Below are 16,286 nucleotides of genomic sequence, written 5' to 3' on the forward strand. Positions count from 1 at the left end.
ATTTAGTAATCAAGGTAATTAGATACACTGAGAAACGCGAATTCTCAAATATTGAGGTGACATTGTGCTTCTTATGCAGATAAATGAAATTGAACCTTCCTCATTGAACATCTTCTAAATCTTCCTCTCTAAACATGCAACTTTAGAAATATGGCCTCTCTTAAAGGCGATTTCACTTATCGTCTTGGATTTGCTCATCAAATGGTTGGAGTACCTTTCAAAAGAAAAAGGGTATTTTCAGGGGTTCTCTTTCTTCCTACGGTTCATAAACCCCAAGAAATAGTAGTCGAGCGAGTTAGCGAAGAGGGTTAGGGATAAGAAAGCGTCAGTGCATAGCCTTCATTCTACTACGCTAAGCAAAGTCGCTTAGCTCGACGTTAAGAGAGCAGAGGGAATATACCCTACATAGAAGACCCGCTGTTCGCTTACAAAGGTATAACCTTTCGCTCCCCGGGGCAAAGCCACTCTGCACCACTGATAGACTACTTAATGAAGATTCAATTTCAAAGGCGCTACTTTGTTTTCTCAAGTCTCTATCATTGTCAGTCAACTAAGTAGGGCCGACCCTGCAAATCCGCAAATCTGAGAGCATGCCGCAAGAAAAAAAAGGATGGTCCCCTATGCATTTCATTCTTTCCGTTCAACGTACGTCATTATAAACAATAACCTAATCATCCCTCCATCAAAAATAGATGATAGCTCAAGCAATCGAACTCAGATCGTAGAGTTAGCAGACGAAATTGGTGAATCAAATCAAACCCTAAGACATACAATAGGATCCAACACTAAGATATCCAAATCCCAATCAACCCATAAATCATAGAGATTTTAGATGATCTAGAGATCTCTCGGGATCTGAAATGAAAGAAGAGATGTCACGTACTCGGAACATGACGCCGGTTACGCCGAGGACGACGGCGAGAAATCCGGCGTAGTCGATGGGGAGATCCTGAGGGGAGATCGTCGGCGGCACGTACGGCCTCGCCGTCGACGGTTTCCTCGGATCGCTCGCTGATGCGCTCGTCTCCTTCATCTCCTTCGTCGTCGTCGTCGTCTTCTTCTTCTTCGTCCCCTCTTCTCTGTCTCTCTCCGGCTACCGTAAAATATTTTTAACACAACACCCCTCAACTATTATTTTATATATAAGAGTTAGGCAAATGGCTCGATCGATGCTAGCCGAGGTCCCAAGTTCGAATTCTAATTAATTCATATTTTCAGCTAAATTTATTTTTAAATAAAATAAATAAAGTAGGTAGTGTGCTATCTATCTCTCAAAAAAAAAAAAATTTACTAACGAAGGATTTTCGGTGCTTTTTCATTCTTCGATTATAAATATTTACTTAGGTTTTGTTTGGAATTACGTGGAGATTGTGTTAAGTGCGGCGAGAAACGACGATGAAGAAATATTCTATTTGTTTTCGTACGTAATATTACGTTTCACATATTACGGCTAGTACGATATATTTTCTGTGGTCCATCAAAGAACGCAAAATCATATCCCTATATGCTTTTTCTCAACTCCATTCTATTAATAGCGTTAGATTGATCTCAATACCAAACTAAGCCTGAGTTCGGGGAGAGGGTCAACTACTAACTTAATCACTAATACTAGCATAACATCATAAATGTAAGGAAGTAAATTCTCGAAATCCGAGGATTGTACTTCATTCAGGATCGACTGACTGTCGAGAGAATATCCTTTGTGGGAGTTAAGAATGCCCAAAACACAAAAAGTGCTTTGGAGTGGAGTCCGCGAGAGAAAATAGGCAAAATCTGGACTCAGCAGATTTTTGCTCTCGGGGACCGGTCCCTAGAGTGAAGGACCGGTCCCCGTAGCTGAGGGTCGCAGGGCAAGGCCGATGCGACCGGTCCCTGGCTGAGGGGACCGGTCCCCGTGCGCGACATCCGCGAGAGAAAGCCTAAATTTGGCTAAGTCCTGAAGGTTCCCCGTTCGGGAACCGGTCTCTTAGGAGAGACCGGTCTCCCAGGGACCGGTCCCTGAGGTGAGGACCGGTTCCCGAACGCGAAAAGTCCCCAGACTGCAGGGAGAGCTCTCGGGGACCGGTCCCTTGTCGGGGAGACCAGTCCTTCTGGGCGAAAACAGCCCAATGACAGCAGGTTGAGAGATGAAAAGTAGAGGGACTAAAGTGGATTTTGTTACAATAGAGGGGCATATTAGCCCACTCCCTCTCTCAGCCTCTCATTTCTCTCTCTCTCCCTTTCATTTCTCTCTTGCTCCCTCTCTCTTTCTAGAAAGGAAAGAAGGAGAAGAAGAACAAGAAGGAGAGGAAGGAAAAGAAGAGGAAGATAAGGAAGGAGAAGAAGAAGGAGATCAAGAGGAAGGCGTTGAGCACCTCCATCTCCCTCTCCTCTTCCCATTGGTGTAGCTCTTGAGGTAAGCTACTAAACCCTAGCTTTGTAAACTTAGGGTTTTCGGGTTTTTATGCTTGGGAATGGGTCAAATGGACCCCAAGCATGCTTCTAAGTAGATCAATCCCATGAATCTAGGGTTTTATGAGTGGGTTGCTATATGTGCAACCTAGGGCTCCAAATGGGGGCATTTTGTAAAGTATGAGATTGATTTCATTTGAGAGCCGATTGTAAACCTCATCGATAGGTGCCAGCCGCGGGGCGCGGGAATCGAGTGGTTCGCGATTTCGTCGAGTGGCGTTGAGAGCAAATCGCCGAATTGCGGTCCGTTTCGACCGTTACCTGTTGGACCAAGACTAAAGCTTCTTCGGCAAAGCTTCGCCTGAGGAGCGTCTAGAGCCTCTACGTTGGTGAAAAGTTGGGGGTGTCATCCGAAACTTTTGCGAACCTCCTTTATTCTTAATTGCAATTTAAATCTCCACTCTCGTCATGTTTGCATTGTAGAATTGCAATAGTAGCTCCATTCCTTATGCTTCTTAAATTGATAACCTAGTGACTTGGAACCGCTTGGTAATTTAGAATAGGTTGGAGGATTGGGCTCGAGACGTGAATCCTATGGTGCGAAAGAAAAGATGATGAACCCGTTGGGGTATTGATGACATAGGAATATTAGCTGGATAGTGTTAAAATGAACACGAGTGGCATCCCAAATAGATTAAATGATGGAGAGTGCATTATCGTAGTGAAATAACACTTAAAGATTCGATGCGTCGCTAGGGATAGTGATCCGCTTAGAGAATGTCCTTGTGACATGAAATTTAGAAAAACAAATAGCATTCGCATAAAATTCGGAACCGATGATCGCGCGATAGGCATTGAACCAGTAGGGCGTCCTCACTTGGAGAGGATTTCGTATCGGATTATGACTCTCTAGTTGCTAAACCTCCTCACATGGTAGAGGATTGGCTTGGCTGTAGGGACCGCTGTTAAAGGTATCCCTATACATGGAGAGGATACGATCTAGCTCACATCTGCGTTTAGGGTGGGCCATAGCCATCCGTCCCCACATATGGAGGGCATTGTTTCGGCCGAGTACTCCGAGTGTCGTGCGACTAGGACCATCTTGGTAGTCCGGACCATCATGGAGGTCCGCAGACGGTCCCTGGCTTGGGTGCACTTGAGCTCCCTCCCCACTTTGGGATTTAAAGGTGAGTCGTGTCGAGCCCCTTAGGCTTCGCCACAGATTGGGTTAAAATGGAGAAGGTCTAAAGGTTATAATGTCATTGTAACATTGCTTATTCAAAGTCAATGAATCGAGATTTTGTTAGCATGGTTAGCGAAACCTTTATTTATATAGCACTGCATTCATACTTCTATGATTATGGGCATAGTAGCCATATTTTCCTAGCTGTGCATTTACATAGCTTTCAGATACATATCTATCGATCTATTCTGTTGTTACATGTGCCCACTTGGACGCTATGGGGAGATCGGCCCCGAGTCGGCGGCCGCTAATGCCACACTGGACTATGAAAGATAGTTCTCAACACCGCTACTATCTATTTTCCCAGTGGTAGGTTTCAAGGGTCTGCAAGTAGAGGACGGTCGCGCATAGGGGCGTCGGCGCCGGATCCAGTGAGGCCGTGGTTATATAAGTAGGCTTTCGCTTTTGCATTAGCACACCTATGTATTAGAGAGATTCATGTAGGTGAGGTTTGGCTAGAGCTATTATTCTCGATGGATACCCCAACATACCACGTAATCCCACTTTTCACACACATGAATGTATATCAAAATGACAATGCAACTCTGTAAGAGTGTAGTAAAACCTACTATCCTTTATTTCCACTCTCCTCTTCCTGTGTTAATTCTGTGGATTACTTGCTCTCTTGTTGTGGCTTAGATCTCGGTGTACTCTCTTGCTGAAGTGTTATGTAAATTTAAACGTCCTGGTAAATTCTTCGTCACATTCCGTCGTTACCTGGCGGACCAGGGAGTTGCTGTCTCGTCGGCCTCTCCGTCGCCCTGCGGCCCGCCGGCCGCGTGTTGTCTTTTCCCTCGAATCGTACCCACTCAATCTGGTAGTCGGTTTCGGCGGGGTCGTGTGACCCGCCTGGACCTTCTGCGAAATGTGCGAGGTTGCGATGTTTGAATATTAAGGTTCCGCAGGCTTTTTCCCACACTGTGGGGGTTTAAGATATTTTCGCCAGCCTATAAAAGTTTCGAAAACTGAATCCTGGACAGTCCTCGAGATTTTTACTCTCGGCGCACTTCTAGTCCCCTGGAATCTCAGGAGAGACCGCCTTAGGACAGTGTTGCCGGCAGCCACTGAGGCAACAAGTCCTGGCGCGCGCAGACCGGTCCCGGATGCGTGCCTTCCAGAGAAGACCGGTCCGCGCAGCGGAGAGCGGATTTCCCCGCGAACAGGTTGGTTCTCCGGTTCGCCATTCGACGAGACCGTCCCCTGCTCGGGCGAAGACCGGTCCCTGCGGGGAGAGACGTCCCTCTGGCGAAAACGTCCCAGACCCGGGCTGAGGCAATATGAAGCATTTGAGGACCTAGCTGGATTTTGTACAATAGCGAGGCGTCTATATACCCCTCCACCCTCCCTCTTCTCCTCATTTTCTCTCCTCTCAACTCTCTCCACCACACCTTGTAAGATGGAGAAGAAAAGAAGGAGAAGAGGAGAAGGAGAAGAAGGAAGGTAAGACAGAAGCAAGATTGAGAGCTATAGAGGACTTTGGAGCATCATTCCTCACCCTCTTCTTCTTCCCTTGGTGGCTTGAAGCTTGACTATGGAGCTTGTCAATAGGAAAAAATCTTTTCAACCTTTGAGCTTGATTGAAGCTTCTTCTGGAGTTGGGTAGCCCTTTCTCTCGCTTCTAGACCTTGGATTTGAAGTTTATCGCTATTTGAAGCCTAGAATGAGTTTTAGGTTGATTTTGAGGCTTTTTGATCTACGGGCTTTTGTAAGGCTGATTGATTGGAATTTAGAAACCTTTCTTATAGCTTCGGATGGAAGGGTTTCTAGCTCTCTTGCAGCTTGAGAGAGATCTTTCTACTCTTGAGGTGAGTTTTGGACTCTTTTTGCCTTCTAAGAGATTAATGTTCGAGCTATAATTGATCGTAACACTGCCCGTGTATCCTGTCCGCTCAATACATTCTAGGCCGTATTTAGACTCGGAGACAACCTTGTTCGCGAAACGAGCGCTACGGCCGGTTTCGGTGGTTGACTCTAGCCTACCTATGAGAATCTCATAATATGGTTATAATAATGTTCCCGTAAACTGAAAAAGCATGCAGAGTTCTATACTAAATTTATTATTATGATTTTAGAGCTGCTTAAAAATGCCATCATGTTATATATGACGAAATTTGGCGACGCTACTATGTAGTAGAGAGAGTTGCTTTGGAGATACTTTGTTTGCATTTAGCATATTCTCTATGAGACTTAGTTCATGCTTCTATATATATAATGATTCGGCGATTCATCATTTTTATAACTTTGAGTTTACTTGTGTCATGAAAGATTGACCAAGATTCATTTAGAAAAGGTATGATAACAGAGCGAGCTAACTTCATCAAGCGGCATTGAGCTCGGAACAAGATTTGATGGAGAACCTAGCGATCAGGCCATTGAGGGATTTTGGAATACATGTTGTGACATCTTCAACTGCTAAGTGTCATCAAAGGCACCTAGGCCGTGCAAATGTTGAAACTTTACATTGTGACTTAAACTAGATCTCGGGATGCTATGACTATGCGATCTTAGACGCCCTGAGGATTCGATATTGAAGACTGGACTATGCTTCGCTTGCCACTTTGTGCTCATTCGCATCTTTCATTGCTTAGTCGGTCGCTCCACAAGCCGCACTCCAGTTAGCTCTAGCTGACTAGTCGCCAGTTCGTGCGGTTATTGAGAAGCCTACGGTCGAGTGGGACAGACACTATTCCAAGAGTAGGGATCTTGGCTACCGACAGCACTAGGGCACTGCCATGCTTAGCGGCCCTATACCTTGGTAGGTCCTTAAGTGAAATGGAAATCCTGACTACTCGGTTGACGAGTGGTTAATCACTTTACTAGATAGTTTAAGTAGTTGAATACACATTATATGCTTTTACATCAGGGTCGAGACATATAAGTATACCTTGTTAGTCTCCCTTTTGCGCAACTTAAGCATACTTGGTTCCGCTATGAACAGATACTGATGCCATACTGTATTTCGATAAAGTGTTAAAGATTTTACTAATTTATGATATCGTAGAGTAAGCATTCACATTGACATCGTGCAATACTTGAGTTCTATAATTTAGCTTTTCAATTATGCATTTCTATATTCCGCACGTCATTATTGCTATTATTATTGTATCTTCGCCTTTTCTTTTGGGGCCTAATGTGGTGCATAAGCCTGAGGTCAGTATTGCCGCACTGGGCAACTATAAACTCTAGTCTCTCCGAATCGTACCCATTGGTTTTCTCGCATATTTTTCAGAGCCTTTCCAGCGCAGGAGGAGGCCAGGGATCGCGAATAGGGTACGCCTCGGGCTAGCGTGCGTTAACGAGGATCGTTCGATTAGGTGTCTACCGTCTCGCGGCCGTTTTGTCTCTTTTTGAAGTTGAGAGTTGTACCCGTATATGTATACAGCACCGCACCATTTTGTACTCGCTGGCTCGGAGGACCAGGGTTACTTGTAACTACTCTAGGTTTGCTTTTTGTTTGACAGCTTATTGTAAGCCTTTATTCTCTAATACTTGGTGTTTAATGATTAAAAACTTTACTCGTCCCTGATACCTATTAGTGCTAGTTATTTCACTTCTTTATTTGTTCTACTCTTTGCTTTTAGCTTCCGCATTTTATTGTAAGACGGGTCCCTAATAGGTTAGACATATGGCGGTCCATGGACTGCATACCGGGAGGTGCCTGCGCCGGTTCCCGTGGGGGCGTGAACAAGGGCGTTGGACGAGTCTTTGTGGTATTCTCCCCGAGGCAATTACAGAGCAAGTAAAGAGAGTTTAGGAGACTCTAGGAAGACCCTCTAGTTGTAAGGCCTTAAGGTTATAGTGCGTGAGCGCATCAGTGACAGCCTATAGCCGATGGCGGAATTAATTCGCATTGGTCAAAGTGTCATAGTCTCTAGTTGGGCGATAGAGACATCGAGTTGTGAGGAGTTTCTTGACTTAGGTGTTGTTGCGGCGGCCGAGCGACAAGATGCAAGTCTAGGACGAGTACTCTTGTGTGCTTCCCGCCCGAGTTCTGTTTGCTTGATTTCGTCATGTGTCGTAATTCCGACGAGGAAGTTGGTTAAAGTGATTAACCAAGTGGTTGCATTTCAGGAGCTATGGCACCGAAGAGGCGCCCAAGTACGAGATCTACTCCGGCACCACCACCCGAGGTGCCCGAGCAGACGGAGCCGAGCATGATGGATCGGCTGCAGGCACAAGTGACCGCGTTGACCAATGTGGTGCAGCGCCAAGAGACTCGATTCGAGAGGCTCCAGGAGCTTATGGAGCAGCAGCTCGCGGCAGCGCCCGCGACAGTGGCTGAGGGCTGTGGTCCGCCCGCGCCCTCGACCCGTGTACCCGAGGTGGCGGAGGGTGAGGGTATTACGGCGGTTCCGGTGACGGCACGCCCACCGCAAGCGATCGCACCACAGGCGGCATCGGGATCGGCTACACCCGATGTGTCGGCCGAAGATGTGGAAGGAGAGCACGCGTTGGCGTCTCTTGTCAAGTTCAACAAGTTCCATCCGCCAACTTTCGAGGGCGAGAAGGTGGAACCAGAGATGGTCGAGTCTTGGATTGACTCGATGGAAACCCTCTTCGATGATTTGTGTACCTTGGAGAGGGATAAAGTCTACCTCGCCACCCATTGTTTGGAGAAGGCGGTGAAGGTGTGGTGGAAGCGCGTTAGACGGGATCGGCTTTCCGGCCTTCCGCCGATGTTGTGGGAGGAATTCAAGCGGGAGATGTTCGCCAACTATTTCCCTGATACACTGAAGCGGAAGCTCAAGGGCGAGGGTCGCGCGCACTTAGCAGCAAGGGCGAGCGCAGGCGCCGGGCGCGCACAGTGGCAGCAAGGGCGCGGGTCGCGTGCAAGCGCCGAGCGCGGGTCTCTCTCTCTCGCTCCCCCCTCACGGCCGGGCCCACGGATTTTACTCGATATAAATGGATATGGATACCCAAATTTTATCTGAATCCAAACCCGAACGAAGCGGATTTTACCCGATATAAATGGATATGGATTCGATTTTAATAAACTTCCAAAATTATATACTTACAATTAGAGATGTAAATGGATACGGATACCCAAATTTTATCTGAATCCAAGCCCGAACGAAGCGGATTTTATCCGATATAAATGGATATGGATTCGAATATAGATATTAAAAAAAAAATCCGACGGATTTGGGTTCAGATATGGATATTCTAAAAAAATCTGATCCCGAACCCGAACCCAAACCCGACCCGAACCCAAACCCAAACCCGACCCGAACCCGAACAAATTTAATATGATATAATATATAAAAAAAGTTCAAACCATTATATTTGAATCTAAATGTCACGCCCTGAAGTCCCTTTTTAGTTTAAAAACACAGTGGAAGTGTCCAAAATTTCCTTTTTTTTTGAAAATCTGACCCCCAAGGTATGCCAGATCCGCCACAAATATAGGGAGTCCACTGTTCACACGGACAGAGTCTCCCCTGTATTTGCACGGCATCGCACAAGTACAAGATACATAACAGATCACAACCTGTCACGCCCCGGGACCCAGCGGAAGCCCGCCCGGCACGTGCCCAGACCAGCCAAATGTCTAAAACATACAAGACGTCTAATACAAAACGATAAATAAGGCAATAGAAGAAGAACATCTAAGAGTATCAGAGCAAAGTATATCTAGAGGCTACAAGCTACAATAAGGGAAAAGAACATAAGGCTAAATCCACTATGTAAAAACATAAAGTAATACAATAGGAGTCCCAAATACAAGAGCTAAACAAGGTACATAGGTGGTCTCTATACATGGTACAAAACCTCTCTCACACAAAAACACAAAAAGAGAGAGTAACCACCTAGGAGCAAAAGCGAGCTCCGCTATCTATCAAGCTAGGCGACACCCTTGCCGCGATCCCGTGCCTCCGCCGGTGCCGAAGGCTCTTAAATAAAACCATAAAACAGAAGGCGTGAGAACTATTAAATAATAGTTCCCAGTGGGCAATTACTGACTTCAGTGAAATGCGCCACTAGGCCCAAAGCTAAACAAAGGGTCAGTAAACAAGTATAAATAAGAGCGATATGTACAACAGATAATAAACATGAATACTTGCTACCACAAGATTTCTCTACTTAGCATGATTTGCATGAGTAATAACAAGCTATTCTAGCATGAATGAGAGCGAGTAAATAACCAACATAATGCCCAAACTGTAATAGTAAAGTGACGATGTTTACTATTCTAGTCAATGTCCATATGGCATGTTAACTACTGAAAGTTAAATCTCGTGAGACCCGCCCGAAGGCTGTCTGGCCTGAAGACCCAACCGTAGGCTGTCTCGCCTATGCCGAACTTAATGGCCCCGTGGTAGTCAACATCCCCACTCTATGAATGAGCCTTTCCTACGGCAATCCACCTCGGCGCCCAATCCCGTACGGCGAATATGTATCGCGATGGCTATCTCCGGAGTGCCGGCTTGTAGAGAGCGACCCTCACAAGCGTGTACGAATGAGCACAATAGCAACAAGCGTAAGATCCATCTCAAGTACCGAGTCCTCATGTCTAAAAACATGGAATATGTATATCGAATGTCTCAATGGCTTATCTCTATGGCATCATGTCTAAAATATGAAAAGTAATAGATGTCAATGGCCTATCACTGTGTCTCAAAGTAGCAGTTCATAGTCTACTAATGTCATGCCCCGGGACCGATACCAATTTGGGCCGGCCCGTGCACGTCAAACAGACGCCGAACGGACAGAGTTTTTCCTGTCCGCCCAAGGCTCATCACATGTACATTTTCAAACAAGAAGTGCACTAGCCGAAACATACAAATACGGCTTACACGAGGGTAAGCAATAGCCACGAGTGAAAGAAAGGAAAACTAGCATTCACTTGTACTATGATTCATTTTTGATCATATACCTTGCATGCATCTTGTACATTTTCGAATTCCTTACATTTCATTTCATCATTTCTTTCTTACATCATATTTACCTCAAAATACACATTACATTCTTTTCTTTACATCTTTTATCATCAAGTACAAAAGATGATCAACGGGAAACTACAAACAAAATGTAACCCAACTTTGGTGGCCTCTGACTAAGGCGCGATACCTTTGCCTCGGTCGCTCGCCGGCTCGCTCGGTCCCGGCTCTGTGGAAATAGTGGGGTGAGAACTACAACAAAGTTTCTAGTGGGTTCGACCTCAACATCACCGACTTTTCCACTAGGACTAACTCAGGCATAATAGAAAGGATAAGCTGAATATAGTAACCAATCTATAATATAATGCTAATATGCCTGAACAAATAAGCAGGAAGTATGCTCAACATTAATGTATGCAGATTATGCAAATTCTTTTATTCTTTGCACTTTACACTTTGTCTTTGTTCTTTGTTCTTTGCTCTTTATTCTTTGCTCTTTGTTCTTTAATCTTAAGGCTAACCCGAGGGTTTCGCCACATTAACTTGCTTCACATTAAGTCTATCATCGCAGGCCCTCAGCTTCTTCCCGCTAAGACCGTCCTTCGGGTTTACTCCAACCTGTGATGCATAACTCCGGAGCGCATCGCCCGAGGGGGAGCGACCGCCCTCGAGCACGGAACTCATAACAAGTATGATCGAATCCTTAACTCTAAGGATTTTAAGTTCAATCTTGACTTTGCACTAACTCTAGTGTTCATTACATCACTTTATGTTGCCACACTAGCAATCTAGTTCTTTACATTCCTTTACTTTAGGCTATCTTTAGCTTTCTCATTCTTTAACTTTACACGTTCTTTATGCCCCACTTTACATTAGCTTTAATCATTAATATCATTCTTTACCTCGCATTAGTTTTTTGCCTCACACTAACTCTAGTGTCTCTTTACTTTACATTTTCAAATGCCACTCGATCTATGTCATTGTGCCACTCGGTTCTTTTGGCTCATTTTGGTACTCACATTTTCTCTCATGCATACATATAGGGTTTTAACATTCATAAGGCTCTCAACCATCACATTATGCAAGTTGTACTTACAATCATGCCACATCACATTATTATCATTACTTTACCCTAAAATGCATGCAATAATATATATATATATGCTCAATTGAATGACACATTAGGCATAGAGGGAAGTTCAACGAGTTTGAGAAGCACCACCCACCTCGTAGGCTTTCAAAGGTGCTCCGACGATTTCTTGGGATTTTTAGGCTTCTCGTTCTTTACCTGCGGCAAAATGAAGCCAAATTAGCTCATTTTGCCCATAACTTTACATTGGCTTTTCGTAACGTTAATCCGAGCGCACTAACGCATCGGAAATACCCCCAATTAGGTTTTTAGAGGGTCAATTTCACTTAGAAATTCCCATGAGCAAAAGCCCGAATTTGGGTGCCCTAGCTCCATTGCACATCTCAAACCTAGGGTTTGATCTCAATAGAAAGCAAAAGTAGCTTCATTCCACTCTAAAGAGTCCATCTAAACCATTCTTAGCTTTATCAAAATCCTACTTAGGGTTCCACCACGAGAGATGGTGGAGCTCACCTTCAAGCTTCACCACACACCAAGCACATGGTCTTGATCTCAAAAGAAGCAAAAAGAAAGCTTCAAAGACTCTAAACATTCCATTAAAACCATTTCTAGGTTAATCCAAACCCTAGTTTGGGATTCTCCATGAGAAGGGGCAAGGCTTACCTCCAAGCTTACTCTTTTTCCAAGCTAGAGAAGGAGATGAGAGGTTTTCTTCTTCTCCTTGCCTTCTTCTTCACTTTCCTCCTCTTCTTTTCCTTCTTTTTCCTTCTCTATTTCTTCTCCTTCTTGTCTTCTAGAGAGAAAGAGAGATGAGAGGGGATGAGAGGGTGAGAATGAGAGAAATGTCTCATTTGTCCCCATACATATCTCTATGGGTTGCAAAATTGCAGCTAAACCCCTCAACTTTTACTCTTTCACACTGCCTGGACTGGGCAGTTCGCGCAGGCGGGGACCGGTCTCTCCATCAGGGACCGGTTCCCGAAGCTCTCCCTTGCGGCAGCCAGGGCTCCCGCGCGATGCATCCGGTCTCTCCTTGGGGGACCGGTCTCTCGGGGACCGTTCTCTTAGGCAAGGACCGGTTCCCGAGAGCTGGTTTCTCAGGACTTAGCCAAATTTTTGGCTGTCTCATTTCTCATGCGTTCGGGGACCGGTCTCTCCCACCAGGGACCGGTCCCCAAGAGCTGAAAACCTGCAGAATGCAGATTTCACACTTTTAGCTCTCGAAAACCTCCCGCAACTCACGTTTGATCATTCTAACACCTTCGGACTTTCCGAAGTGTACCATTCTCGCACTTTGGTCAATTTGACTAAAGTTCGATATTTATTTTTCGAATTTTCGGTATATTACAACTAAGTCAAGTGCCCCTTGATTGCATTTTTATTCGCTAAGTCCAAGCTTGAATCAAATGTTCACAAATGTATAATTTGAGCTATTTTAAGCATACGAGACAAGTTTCCAATTCGCTACCATGAACACCTCTCACATGCATGTATAATACCCAGAATGCTCTACTATATAGAGTGAAATTCATCTTACACATAATACATGCATTTTAAGTGTTTTAAAATTCACATAAATCCCATTTAGCATGAATATGAAATTAAATTGACGCACTACAACAAAACTATGTTTTAGCGGCGATTATTTTTTAAATTAGCGGCAATTACAATTGCCGCTAAAATATTTTGTGGCAATTTTAATAATTGCCGCTATTGGCAGGGTCGCTAAAAGTTTTAGCGGCATTTATTCCGGCGGTCGGTAAAAATCCAAATAAATACCGCTAAATATTATACAATAACGACTATTATAAATGCCGCTAAATAGTATGCAATAACAACTATTATAAATGCCGCTAAATAATATCCACCGCGAGAATGTGCGTGTCGGATAGCAATTTCGAAAAGTGTATGAAAAGTTATGGCAAAGTGGCCTAATAGGGTTCGTTTTGCGCAGGTAAGAACGAGCATATAAAAATCCTAAGAAAATCATCGGAGCACCTAAAGAGACCTACAAGGTGGGTGGTGCTTTTCAAACTCATTGAATTCTCTCTATGCTGTGTCATTCTTTGAGCATATGTTATATGTATTGTTTGCATTTTAGGTAAGAATGAAAAGAATGTGATGATGCATATTGTGAGTACAACTTGCATATGTGATGGTTAAGAACTTATGAGAGTTAAACCCTATATGTATGCTGAGAGAAAAGTGAGCACCAAAGTGAGCAAAGACAGAGTGGCACAATGACATAGATCGAGTGGCATTCGATAAGCTAATGTGAAATGACACTAGAGTTAGTGTGATGTAAAGAATTAAAGTGATGTAAAGAATGATGAAAATGACGACGAGTAAAGCTAAAGTAAGTGGGCAATAGAACAAGAATGCTAGAGTTAGCAAAGTAAAAGAATGCAAAGAACATGATTGCTAGAGTTAGCAAGAGTAATGAGAATGTAAAGAATGTGATTGCATGGTTTTGCAACATAAAGTGATGTAAAGAACATAGAGCTAGTGTAAAGTCAAGATTGAACTATAATCCTTTGAGTTAGGATATGATCATACTTGCTGTTGAGTTCCGTGCTCGAGGGCGGTCGCTCCCCTCGGGCCATGCGCTCCGGAGTTATGCATCCGGGTTGGAGTAGACCGTAAGGACGGTCCTAGCTGGTGAGTACTGCGATGATGGCTTAAAGTGAGGCAAGTTAATGTGGCGAACCCCGGGTTAGCCTTAATGATTAAAAAGCAAAAGAAAAAGAATAAAGAACAAAGAGTAAAGTGAAAAGAACTAAAGACATGCATAACCTGGCATCTATTATGTTGAGCATATTCCTTGCTTTTGTTCAGGCATAATTAGCATCATATTGTAGATTGGTTACTATATCTGCTTATCTTTCTATTATCGCTGAGTTAGTCTAGTGGAAAGTCGTGATGTTGAGGCGAACACTGGGAACTTTGTTGTAGTTCTACCCACTATTTCCCGAGCCGGACGAGCGAGCGGCGAGCGACCGAGGTAAAGGTATCGCGCTTAGTCAGAGGCCACAGAGTTGGGTTACTTTTGTTAGTAGACCCTTTTATCATTTTGTACTTGATGATTAGTGATGTAAAGAAAAGAATGTAAAGCTCATTTTGAGGTAAATGTGATGTAGAAAGAAATGATGGAATTATGTAATGAAATGCAAGAATTCTAAAATAAGAGATGGATGCAATGTATATGTCTAAAATGATCATATTACGTGTGTAGAATGTTTGTTCCCTTTTTCTTTCACTTATGTATGCTTACCCTCGTGTAACGCGTTGTGTATGTTTCGCTAGTGTTTTCTCTATTGATGAAAATAGTGCATGTGATGAGCCTTGGGCGGTAGGGGAAACTCTGTCGTTCGGCGTCTGTTTGACGTGCTCGGGTCGGGCCAATTGGCTCGGTCTCGGGCGTGACACATGAGTTTACATGGAGAGTAAACAATGAAGAATGACTAGCATAGAACAGAGATTAGAGCTCTTCTTACTCTGAGAAATCTTACTGTCAACAAGAAAGACATGATTGAAATATGATATCGATGATCAACTGTAGTTATCATCGGCGCGCCTCTTGGCGACTCCGCCCCCACTAGAGGCTTTTCTAACCAATTATCTTTCAATCATACAAGGCGATAGCTATGTTTCTCCAGTTGTGATGAGCATAACGAAAATATTATTAGCCGCCTGAGGACGGAATGAACCAACATAATTTTCTTTTCTTTTTTTCCTCTCTGACAATTTAAGAACTAACCTATTATTTAGACGGCGCGGTGCAGTTTAGGAAAGATATAAATTAATTTGATAGTCAAAACTAAATGTTGTAATTTGTCAATAGACTCTGTCATTTGAATTTTGCCTTTCGTTCTTTAATTGATCGAACTTGCTGATTCTTTGTCTAATCTAAGTTTCAAGGGTATCATGAAGAGGAAGCTTTTTTGTTTAATCATTCTAATCAAGCTTCAATAAAAAGAAGTTCAACACTGATGGGCTAGTTAGTTTTACAATATGTTGAATGAATCAATAAGTATTGGATTAATCAATCTGTAGTAATAAAACCTATATTGGAACTCTAAACTCAATTTCAACCTGATCGACTTATTTCAAGTGAGGAGGCAATGATCTAAGCCCGACTAGCCAAGTTTTTAGTGACTGTTCAATCAATAAGAGATTTTAATTCGAGCGATGAAATGTCCTTAAAAATCATAATTGCATCTCTAACTTTTCATCCTAAATAATTCTTTTCTGTGTCACAAAAAATAATACAATCCTTCACTAACAATTCATAAAGAATTCATCAAAAATTCTACAATCTTGTACCTATATAGATTTATCTTCTTTTTCTGTTCAAAATATACATCCATCTAACTTAGTGTAATATTAATCTTAGCTACTAGGCCCTAAGCAACTTAATCCAAACCAATCAAAGAAACTTGTGCGTGACTGCCAGTCAGGCTTAAATGCAAACTCTTTTCAAGTTGGATATTTTATCCAAATTGTGTCCGAACTTGTAGGCAATTTAGTTAATTTGGAAGCTTATTTGAAGATATAAAAATTATAATTCATAATTCTCAATGTGATTTAATCAAATTTTGTAATTTTTGTATGCCACATTTAACAAGAGAGATCTAGAGATCATAAATAAGCTGAACTTATTGGTTACAGCCTAATCCATTTCTAT

The sequence above is a fragment of the Ananas comosus genome, linkage group 5 (genome assembly GCF_001540865.1).
Source record: "Ananas comosus cultivar F153 linkage group 5, ASM154086v1, whole genome shotgun sequence".
NCBI lineage: Eukaryota > Viridiplantae > Streptophyta > Magnoliopsida > Poales > Bromeliaceae > Ananas > Ananas comosus.